We start from the raw sequence: 12,506 nt of genomic DNA, 5'->3' as shown, positions 1-12,506 counted from the left end.
TGTCCCTCATCAGAATGGGAGAAGCGAGTTACCATTTCCAGCATTGCCATTACACTGAGTTGCTAAAGCAGAAGTATTAAATATTTACATAGGCCTCGCAATTCATCCTGGGTGAGAAACTTTCTACTGGTACTACATGGAAATGTAGTTAACCCCACATCTCTCCCATATTAGTACTTACACCTGTGTATTTTGCTCCACCAAAAAAATGACACATGAATACTTTTCGATTACACATTAATCTATCTGTAATTTAGAAAAGGAACTAAATGATTGGAAAACCTGTGAAATAAAAATGTTTCCGTAAAAAATACCATTGTTTTCTCCAGCAGATGCCCCCATATGAAGGGAATAGTTCTGGACAATACGTAGTATGTAAAAGAGTGAGCATAAGACTGCCTGTTACAGCAGTGTTTTTCTCCTGTTTCTACCATGGGATACATGACTATATATCCGTAACTGAAATTGTTTTAAAAGGAACCTGCAACAACTTGATGGAAGCTCTTTATGTAATGCATGTTTATTATTCATCTGTATTGCAATTCTGCAGCTAATAAAGGAGTTCATTTATCAGGGTTTTTTTTATTATACTTTTAACTAGTGTCCTTTTATTCTGACCTCAGGTACCATGCCTGGGTATTCAGCACAATATTGGCAATGTCACTGTTGGCAAGATGCCTTATAATATCACGGTGGAATACCTCCCACTGCCCAGCAGGTGGAGGCAGAATTTAAGAGAAAATAGTACCTTAATACAGTGACTATCATTATTTTTGTTGCTATGGTTTATTCTTAAAATACAGCTCCCTCGCCCCTGTAACTTCCTGCAGGGGAAAAAAGGAATCTTATGTAAAAACGTAATACACTGTTAAGGAAAACCAAGAAATCAAATAGATTTTAGTATGTTTTAGTAACAATGTCTTTATCGTAGTCCCCTGTATGTCATAACTACATACTTTCCTTACCACAGGATGTCATATATTGGTAGTATGTCTCTCATAGGAGCTTACAGCATCATTATTCTGATTCCTGCTTGACATTTGCCAATGATTTTTCTCTTATTTTCTGTCCCTTTTCTGGAATTGGCTGCAAACTTGTTCTTTAAAAAAAAATAATAATAGAACAGTACCAGCTCCTCAAAGCCATTTTTCATTGGGGATGAGCACTGAAAAAAGATTCAGTAAGCATTAAGGAATAATGGATTCCAATGCAAGAAGCATTATTTTAAGTATATGGTTCTCCACTACTGTTGAAAAATAACTTATCAGGATTTGGGAGTGACTGTGAGGCAAAACTAATATGGCTAAAAGAATGTCCTGTTAATTAAAAAAAAATATATTTTGGGTGAAGTCCTATATGAACACTAATGAGCCTCTAGATTGACAGTAACTAATTCCTCCTATAAAGATCTCTGTTGTAAGTGCTTCCATCAGCAGACATGCTAATGAATGCAACCTCATAGAAACTGAATGGGTTATCTTTGAGATAGCCCAGTTTAATTAGGATGGAAAGCTATGTCAGAGATGTGTGATGATTTTTTCCTTGCACTTCTGCTGGCTGTATCTTGTTAACTTTACTTTATTGTTCCAGAGTGAAAGGAGAGAAAGCAAACAAAATACAGGCATGTAAGGACTAGGGGCAATAAGAAGTGAAGGACTAAAGTTTTACTGAGACAGAGGGGATGCAAGGAGTAGTTGGGGAGAGATTTTTAAAGGCCCTGAAGCAAAGACAGTAATTAATAGAGCATTCAGTTCAAATAATCACTTTTTTGTTGATTTTGTGACAAAGAAATTTTTGCTACCAAAATGAAACTGGCCAAAACTGAATTAGTCTACCATAATATAGCTACACTCTGACAATCAGGTGTCTATACTAAAGGCTGTTTTTCTTTCTTTGCCTAACATTAGATTGGAAAGATCTTTTAAGGCATTAACAAAGAGTTTTGAGTTGATTTATACAGGAAGATAAAGTGTCCACTTATTTCTATGGGGTCTAAGAATAAATCCAGCAGGTGTAGGGCAGAGGCACAGACATTTGAAGTCAAGCATTAGGCTGGTCAAGGGTTAGCCAATTCACTGCCATTAAAGAAGACAGCAATTTTTGATGATCCACTCAAGCATAATAGGCATCAGAAGCAGTAAAGGAAACCAGAATAATTGGGAGATAGGTATTAGCTAACCTGGTCAGACCCTGGAAAAAGCACTTGAATCTCAGCCAAAGAATGGGCATGCTCCCTGTTGTAAACCTTCCCCACATCTGTAGGGGTGAGCAAAGTAATCCTTTTGATACTGCTGTTACCTCATCAGTCTGCAATATTTGCTGTTAGATGCACTCGAGGTATTACATTCTAGTAAAATATTAGTGACCAGTATCAAACCTAGTGTTAAGAAGCGATGGGATGGGGCTATGAGGCATAACCAGTTTTGTTGTATGAAACATGCTTATTTCATATGTCCTGGTTTTGGCTGGTATAGAGTTAATTTTCTTCTTAGTAGCTGGTGCAGTGCTGTGTTTTGGATTTGGTGTGAGAATAATGTTGGTAACACAGTGATGTTTTTAATTGCTGCTAGGTAATGTTTATACTAAGTCAAGGACTTTTCAGTTTCTCAGGCCTTGCCAGTGAGAAGGAGGAGCACAAGACATCAGGAGGGGACACAGCCAGGACAGCTGACCCAAACTAGCCAAAGAGGTGTTCCATATACCATAGAACACCATGCTCAGTATATAAACTGGGGAGGGTTGGCCGGGGCGGGCTGATCGCTGCTGGGGGACTGGCTGGGCATTGGTCAGTGGGTGGTGAGCAATTGTATTGTGCATCACTTGGGTTTTTTCCCTTCCCTTTAGATTTTATTCTTTCCCCTTCTCCCTCCTTTTCATTACAATTGTTATTTTTATTTTTAAAATTGTATTTCAATTATTAAATTGTTCTTTTCTCAGCCCTTCAGTTTTACCTTTTTCTCGATTCTCCTCCCCATCCCACTGGTGACAGGGAGTCAGTGAGCAGCTGTGTAGTAGTACTTAGTTGCTGGCTGGGTTTAAACCACAGCACGCACAACCTTGGGTCTGAGTGTATAGAGTGAAAGATACTGTACAACTATTTGAGAGTTCATTCTAAGATGAAAAGACTGTAGATACTTTCTACTTCTTTATTTTGTAATTGTAAATTGAAATGTATCTGATAGCAGTAATTCCTGCATATTTACAACAAAGTGCTTTCTCTACACTGTATGGCTGGTTTCAGTTATGTTGCAAACATCAGCATTAAAATAGTTAGCATATATAAGCTACAGTGAATTCATCAAAGCCACTAATTTATGTGTTTGCATTTCTTTAAATGGAAAAAGTCTGACAAAGTCGTACGTAGGTCATTTGATCGCCACTATGTAGTTTAATAGTGATCATCTGATCCAGAAAAATAAAAACTTCTTAATAATTACATGGTTTTATATTCATAATCTAGTGTTTATTTATTTTTTATAAAAAAAGTTATTATAAGGAGTTCCACTGCAGTTACACAGACTTGATTAATTTTATGATAATACTGCATTTCATCCTCTAGCAATAATGTTTTTGACATAGATATTTGCTTTTCTGATAGAGGTTTTGCAAATACAGAAGTACTGAGTAAAGTACAATGGTCTGGCATGTCCAATGACTACATCTGTGTGTGTGTGTAAGGACTTAAATTAGAGTGATTTTGAAATGTTTTGAAGATAACTTTGTAATCTAAATTTTTCTATCACATTTATAATAAAATTGCTTTTTGGTTCCTTTTTTTTTTTCTGATGATAAGAGGGGTAGCAGAGATTTGGTGCTATTGATTAGGGTTGGTACAGGTAGATAACAACACTAAATTGGTAAATACTAAGGAAGAGAGTTTAGTTGGCACACCTTCCCAAAGAGATTACATACTTTTTGCAAAGTAGAATATAGGAGAAGGATGCTTTTGGAGAGAACAAAAGGAAAACTAGGATCAGCAGGAATCTTCATGTGTAAAGGAGGCAGCCAGGAGAAGGCAGGGTATGTAAGATGTCCTTGTGAGTAAGGCAGAAAATTATGGACCGTGTTCTCTTCTTAGTGCTCACACAAAGATCTTGAGCAAGTCAGTTGTCTGCCATATACAATTTCCTTACAACATAGCTTAATTCATGTTTGTTATGATCTTGGGGTTAATGAATAGAAGGCAAGCATCAGCAATGGAACTTATTGTGCTAATTTTTTAAAAAAATCACTCTGGACCTTCACCAAATTCACCCTTTTTCTATATTCTGCAAAGGAGATATGTACAGATATAAATGTTTGTTAGAGCTTTAACTTCTGTGATGTGTTCCATCTATGCTAGGAATACTGTCTTTGCTACTGCCTATTGAAAATTATGGGAGGGACTGCTCACTTTATATTTCTGATAAGAATTCGAAGGGTTTTGCCATATTTGGAGTGTGATAAAACAATGACTAAATATGTTGAATTTGCTGATCTTGTAATCCATGATAATGAAGGTGTGTTGCTGATTTCTGTATGGTATATCTGAAATGACAGATTATGAAATTACTGAGATGATTGTGCACCTGTTTCTTGGAATACTACATAAAAATGAGGTGAATTATTTAACAATTGGATTTTATTGTTGTGTGGATTTTATTATCCATGCACCAAAAAATAAAGCACATTCATTCTACCATTTCAGAATATGTGATAAGTTCTTTTCTGCTTATCTCTTTGCCTCATCAGGGAGTTACATTTATTGCCCTGACATTTCAAATTCATCATGTGATTATGCAAGTTTCAGAGATCGTTATTCATACACTTGAAGTTGCAGTCATAGGCCCTGGTCACTCTGTGCAATGTATTTATATAGTAGGTGAAATCTTCCTAAGTTTATAAATGGACTTCTGTATTTTTGGAGTAATTTATTTCTACCACTGCTTTCATTAGGATTGTGGCAAGCATTTTGAAGACAACATGTTAAAAGAGTCAAGAGCATTAAAATATTCTGAAGTTTCTTATTTGTCCAAAAGTAAGTAAACTATTGGCTTCTAGTACCCTTAACTCCTCTGATATTGAAAAAGTAAAATATTACTAATAAATTGTATGATAGAGGTGGCTAACTGTCACACATAAGCAAGTGCACAATATTCCTTAAAGGAATAGGCAAGTGAAACATTAATGGCCACTATCTTCTTCAAAGACTGAAGTTTGCAGCGGATCACGTATGTTAGGGTAGCTTGTCTGAAGGTTACTGCAGAGACACTGGATATTACCTCATGGAACTATGCGAGTCAGTGGAATGAAAGAAGCAGAAAACTGACAAATACAGGAAGAGGGCAACGATGTTCTGGAGAGAAACAAAAAAACCAGTACCCCTCAGGAAAAGGTAGTACTGAGTAAGAGGAGAATTGGAATAGTGAACAACAATGCTGCTCCTTTTTGTTCATTTCTGTTGTGTTTCATACAACAGGACTTCTTCATATGCTTCACTGTGAATAACCAAAATTGCATCAAGGACGTCCATCATCAACATCTCATAACTTCAGGGTTTTGTACTGCCAAGAGCATGTCACTTTAATTTGATCTTGTTTTGTAACTGTTTTAATACTTCAGTGCAAGCTTCTTGTATATAAACAAGATAATCCACAAGAGAGAGTTGCTGTCATTCATCTAAGTAGGACTTATGTTAAACTGGTATAGATTATTCCAAAGGAATCCTGAAATGCTGAATTGCCTCAGTAAGAAGGAACCTTGAGAATCGCTTAATGCAAAAGTATGACATACTCTGTTTTTTGATATGTGTCTCCAAATAAACAAAGTATTAACATCTAATAACTGTATTTAACTTTCAAAAGCTTTAGTGGATATATTTTTTTTCAGCAGTCTGAACTGTTGACTACATCCAGCGTAGCTTTTATGATCATTTAACTCTCTTGAATATTTGGGCCATCTCTTACGTAAATATAATTAAAGTGAACTGTTGAACACTCAAGCATATAGAGTTGTATTTGCTTTCATCAGTAGTCTGCCATGTAATGTTGGAAGCCATTTAACGTGACAGGCAGCTATGCAAACACCCACAGCATTACATGTGTGAAGCTGTTAATGCAGTGCTTTTATTTGTGGAATACACTTACAATGGGCAGTTACAATAGTATTCTGGTAACTGGCACATTGTCAATTACGAAAACTAGTTAATATTATTTTCTTGTAAACATACTATGCAATTCTTAAGTCAGTTTGTAAAATATACATTTACTTTTGGAGAGGAGGCTGCCTTTAAAAACATGGACATACAGAGATTTTTAGTCATAAAGTTGAGTTTGGCTTATCTTTGATTTTAGCTCTGTTCTGTTTCAGTAAAAAAAGATTATTATGGAAGTAACACATTGCTACTACTTTATATGTTAAAAAATAATAATAAAAAAAACCTTCAATTTACTCAGACATCACAATATTGATGGAATTAGTCAGGTTGGGGTTTGGAGGGGGGTGTTTGATGGGTTTTTTTTCCCCCCTCAGGAGAAAAACAAAACCAATGTCCAAGTTACAAAACCAAACAGCATATTCCATTTAAAAATATTTCCAGTTATTATTGTTACTGTTTAACATGTAAAAGACCATTTAATTTTCATCTTGTTGGATATACAGTGCTGAATGCACAATTTCAAATATGTGATTTCATCCAGTCCTAGAATGGAATCCATTACATGTTTTCTATTTTATCCTTAGTATTACACAAGCTAAAACAAGGCACAGACGAGCATAAACAAATTTATTTGTAACAGATAGAATGAAAGTACATGTTGACAAGCACAGAGTTACCATGTGTGGTTGTACAATCTTTGACCCTGCCATATGTCTTTGTTACAGCTAGAGGTGAATTAAAAGTTTCCTGGGTAAAAATCATACACATGAGAAAAAGTAAAGTCTTATATTTTATAAATGGTGCTTAACACCTGTATTCACAGCTTATCAAAGGAAAAAACAGTGGTTCCTTGTGCTATGAAAGCTTCTTGTGTGTTTGCAACTTCTTCTGAGTCTGAAAGATGAAAGGATGATACCTTGAACATATTATCTTGTGTTTGCTGATTTTAGAATCACAGAATCATAGAATGGTTCCTTAAAGATCATCTAGTCCCAACCCCTCTGCCACAGGCAGGGGCACCTTCCACTAGACCAGGCTGCTCAAAGCCCCATCCAGCCTGGCCTTGGGCACTGCCAGGGATGGGGCATCCACAGCTGCTCTGGGAAACCTGTTCCTGTGCCTCACCACCCTCACAGGAAAGAATTTCTTCCTAATATCATCTAAATCTATGCTTTTGCAGTTTAAAATTGTTAGCCCTCCCTGATAAAAAGCCCCTCCTCATCTTTCCTGTAGGCCCCCTTTAAGGTACTGGAAGACCTCTATACAGCCTCCTTGGAGCCGTATCTTCTCCAGGCTGAACAACCCCAACTCTCCCAGCATTTCTTCACAGGAGAGCTGCTCCAGCCCCCTGATCATCTTCATGGCCCTCCTCTGGACTCACTCCAACACGTCCATGTCCTTCTTATGGTGGGGGCCCCGGAGCTCAACGCAGCACTCCAGGTGGGGTCTCACCAGAGAAGAGGGGGAGAATCACCTCCCTTGACCTGCTGGCCATGCTTCTTTTGATGCAGCCCAGGATACAACTGGTTTTCTTAGAGTATGCATTGCTGGCTCATATTTAGTTTTTCATCTAAGTCCTCCTCTGCATGTCTGCTCTCAATCCACTCCTCACAGAAGCCTGTATCCACGTCTGGAATTGCCTAAAGCTGTTGAATTTCTGTCATAAAATACCTGGGAAAGTACTCAGCTGAAAATGGTAATATAATGGAAAAAAAGACTGCTGATTTCTTGTGCTAACTATTTCTTTTATATGTCCATTTATATATAAGATGTAAGATGGATTTAATACAAATGGCTTTTTACCTTGCTTATAGGAAGTAAAAACCATCTTAATTTAGTGTAGAAGTGAGGAACAGCATTTTATCCTTTATACAAATTTTTGTCAAAAAAACCTGATAAAAGAGTAATTCATGATCCTTGTCATATTTTCCTTCACTTCTGTGCAAATTGTCCCAACAGCAGCAAATCTGAATAAGATTTCTGTGAACTGCCAGGTCTTTACTGGACATGTTAAGGTGTATGACATTTGCCAGTTTTCAATAGTGGATGTATCCAACAGGTCTAAGAAAGACCTTTCTCTCTTCCTTTTGTGCTTATATGACTTCCATTTGTATACACTTTGAGAGTCTTCTATTTAGTATGTTTATTCTTGCAAAATCATTCTGATGATGGTTAGACTGTAGAGTTCTTGAGTAATGCAGATCTTTGCCTTAATGCTGTATATATATTTTTTTTAACTGAATCACAGCCATACATTTTCACCATCTAGTCTTTGTTTAAAGACTTCGAGTGATGGAGAATCTACCTGTAGGCCTCAATAAATTGTTTAAATGGTTAATAAATCCGAGTTTAAAATGCCATGCCTTTTTTACACTTTCTAAATTCAGAGCCCATCCACTGAGTAATGATTAGAGTTGAGTCACCCTATGAACAGGTACCTCCCTCCTTGCAGAAGTCATTAGCCATAGTAAGATTCCCAGTAAAAATTACTTGCTGAATGATTTTGAGTTTTTGAATGATTCTTAGTGCAGGCTACTCATGAGAAATTTATTGCAATTATTAAATATTTGAAATTCAGAATATAAAGTTAATTAGTTGATGTAATGTAATTAGTAAAGAGAAATACTGCCTGGTAAACAGATTCTGAGCAATACACCAGAAATCATTCAGAGGAAGTGTGCAACAAGTATTAGTCTTCAAAAGGAAGTTGATGGTGTGAATATTTCTGTTGTGGAATGTAAACCTTACTGCTTTTGTTCAATATTTCTTTAAGAGTTCACTTCTTCCAGAAGTGTTCTTTTAAGCATACTCATTTATTGAACTTTTGGGGAAGAGCCAACATAGAAGGAGGGCGAACACTCAAAACAAATTGCATTTAAAACATCCTTTGATGTATTCATCTGGCTCTAAAAAGCTTATATTGAAAGTGATTTTATCTAACCAAGTCGCTGAGATCATATGCTTCTGAGCGCCTTCTAATTTAGCTAAAAATAGTGACTTACATCAAATAAGAGACTGTCCTTTTTCTTTCTTTGGCTTTGTCTTTACTATATTACTTTGGGGGCAGGAGTTAGCAGATTTTATTTTATCGCTTCTAACATGTAACTTCTAGTCTGAGTGATTATTTTTTTATTTCTATATCGGTTGAGTCAGTTATGCTTTCTATATATCTCTGAAGCAGCCTAAGAGATTTAGGCTCTGATTCAGGAAAGTGCTGGAGTATATAGCTGAGTATGATGCTGACAGCAATTTCCTGGATCAGAGCAGTGAAAGGGAATGGATGATCCTTTGTTATTTTTGGTCTATTTTTATTTCAGATGTGTTGTGTTAGGCATAGAATTATCGTCTTCTTCCTATGTTGCAATTTAGTCTTGATAAACTGCAACTTCTCAGTAACATTCCTGCCCAGTGACTCATAGCAGATGTAAGCCTCAGCTCTACAGAATTTAATAGCAAAAACAATCGCTGCCTGGGAAGGGCTCTGGAATTCTTTGCATCAGCTTAAGAAGATTTAACAACTTTGAGTTCTGTCCAGAGGGTAAAGGTAAACATTTTAGGTATCTGTGGGGGAAGAAGGAAGAATATGGGGTGATTGCTATAGTTATGGTTTAAAAGTAATGTGTTTTTGAAGGCCATATAATTGGTGCAATGTTGCTAATGGTGTATGAATGTTTTAACAGGATGTAGTTATTTTGCTACGATATCTAGTTAGTTAACAAACCTCAAATTCAATTCTGTAGGTTCTAAATTTGTAATATATGGCTGTATGAACAAGGCTGCTTTTTAAGCCTAAAAGAAGATCAAATCATGAATTATTGTCCATTTTTCAGATGAGGAAAATGGGGCAATTTTTGTAACACTACCCAATAAAGCAAAATTTGTGCATGAGCTTAATCACTAAAACCAGTTTGAATTTTAAGAAAGCAAACAAAAATCTTTCAAGTAATTATTTGTCCTTTTGGCAGATTCTCTCTTATTATTGTTCAATTTATTAGCAATGCAATTCTTATTGATACTGTACAAAGAGAAATAGGTATCTGAGTTCCATCTAGTTTGCTATCTCCAGATTTCAAGGCTGACAGTTCAAAATCTTCATAGCACAGAGTTTCTCTAATGTCATCAAATCTATTTAGTAACCTGTTATTGAAAGACTTGGAAAAACATCAAATTTAGGGGAAATTTAGAAGGAAAAAGATACATTTCTAGAACTTCTATTCCGTAGTGTTGGAGAAATCTTTCCACACAGCTGTGCACGTGCACATTCCAGGTATAATCTTTGAATAATAGATGAGTAATCTCATGGATAAAATTTCAAGGTTTCACAACAATTGCCCTTAAACTTCAATTTTATTAAAACAGAAAGTGATTCTTTGTTTTTCAGCAGAGTGTTGAGGGCTTGTGTTCTCAGCCCAAAAATATTGCACTAAGTTTTTCTCTGTCATGATGTGTGAAAATTACTCCACATCTACTGTCTGAGTTTAAGATTTTCCTGGAAAGGGATCTCCCCTGCACAAATCTGGTTTTCTGTTTTGTTAAGCCAAAACAGGTGTTATAACAAAAGTCTTGGAAGTCTCTCAGATTCACTGAGAATCCATTCTTTGGATTCACTAGCATCAACACCACAAAAATATTTGCTAAGTTATGCAATTACTTTCATCTGTGACATGGATTAGAATTCACAATTTTTTTTACAGTTTTTGGAGTGAACACTTTTACTGCATTGTGTGTGAATGTTTATTGTTGGATTTTATTCTCTCCCTACATTTTTTATTTTACCCTCCACATACATTTCTGCATAATGCATTTTAAATAGCTATATAACAACCAGGGTAAATATTTAAATGAATGGAACAATTAGTTTAAGAAAAACTGACTTTCAAAGCAGTCTTCCTAGAGCAAGATTTTAAGCTTCCCTTGGACAGAACTTTAGCTTTACATACTACCAAAGAACATGGATGTACACTTTCAGAGAACTGTTAGTAATACAAACTTTTCTGAAACTTTTTGAGACATGTGGAAAACTAAGTAAAGAGTTACCCATATTAATTCCAAGACCGAACCTGCTGATTCAGTTAGTGTATGCAAAGCGCTTTGAGCATATATGGGGCTTGATCCTATATACCACTTTTCTTCCACTGTAGGGTTGACAGCTCAGCGAATCTCATGCCACTGCAACTGTGGGATCAGATAAACTATGGGAGTTTATACCTGCTGAGAAATTGACTCAAAGGTACAAGGTACTGCCCCTTCCAGGATCAGCACTGCTCACTGTCTTCTGCCTTGTCTGGGTCTCCCTGCTGGGCAGTGACAGAAGCAGAGAAACGCTGTTAGGTCAGCCATTTCCTTTCAGAGCTTGAGTTTTTGTGCCTCAGCCTAGTCTTCGTGACTCCATTTTTGGGAGGACAACAGCACAAAGAGTTTGGTCCCCCCAACTCTTGTTCCTTCTTCAGGTCCACGCTGTTTTTTTTCCTGTGTCCTCTCTGTTTCAGTGTCTTCCCTGTTTCTGACTGACACTGCTAAATGGAGCTCTTGATCTCCCTGTTTATATGCCTTTTAATTCTCTTACAATAATAGTGAGCTCATGTTGTGAGTGACTACACTATCAATAATCCATCTTGAGTTTACTGTCCAGCTTCCTTTCTGAAAAATTAAACTCCAGTATTAAAATATCTTGAGCAATGTATTTAAATCAAGACATTTAAAATTTTATTTATGAGAGTATTCCTATATTTCGATATCTTTTGAGCATACCTTGGTTCAGCGCTAAAGCTGATATATGCAAAGCTGTCTTCCAAATGCCGCCCTTCTGAAGTTCCCCACAACAGCAACATGCTTTAGAAAGAGGCACCCTTTAAATAGAAAGGTGACTTCATCTGGAGATGACAGACCAAACCAACTGCACACTGCACTCCTCAGCTCTTCATTCCTTTTGTGCAGCTTGCTCATAGTAGCTCACACATGCTGTAAGGGATGTGCTCTACCTTGATTGTGCCTGATAATCTTCTATTTCTTTTTTTTTTCCCCGACATAAATTTATCTGAATAGTATACAACATTTACTTGATAGTCTTTTTTTAAAAAATAAGAAGACTGTAGCTGTAAACTGTGCAACCCTTTGAAGATCGACTGCACTATTCAGGCATTCACAGTCAGTGAAATTATGATAGAACAGTTTGAGTATTAAGACTAATGTAGAGGGAGAACAGTGTGCTTTTATAAGGAAAATAACAGAGAATGAAGCAAAACAGTTAAATATGAATCTTCCAGTGAAAAAATATAGTCCCTTCTGTCATAGAAAACATATTTAAGATATGCATGGAGTCAGGACAGCAATTATCAGAGATAGATCATTTGCAGATTGTCCAGATAGC

General features: G+C 36.4%; 1 protein-coding gene across 2 annotated transcripts in view; it reads left to right on the top strand.

Annotated features, from left to right (window-relative positions):
• The first annotated feature begins 8,702 nt into the window (after window positions 1–8,702).
• The window catches only part of FGL1 (fibrinogen like 1), a 30,863-nt gene continuing 27,059 nt past the window's right edge, over window positions 8,703–12,506 (top strand). Inside the window, exons 1-2 of one of the 2 annotated variants that reach the window (XM_055713091.1) lie at window positions 8,703–9,680; window positions 11,278–11,467. The gene's annotated coding sequence lies outside the window, so the exon portion shown is untranslated. The remainder of the gene's footprint in view (window positions 9,681–11,277; window positions 11,468–12,506) is intronic. The other variant, XM_027802186.2, reaches the window with a different exon arrangement.

This window comes from Falco cherrug, chromosome 1 (assembly GCF_023634085.1).
Source record: "Falco cherrug isolate bFalChe1 chromosome 1, bFalChe1.pri, whole genome shotgun sequence".
Classification (NCBI taxonomy): Eukaryota; Metazoa; Chordata; class Aves; order Falconiformes; family Falconidae; genus Falco; species Falco cherrug.
This window is presented reverse-complemented; position numbering and strand designations above follow the sequence as displayed.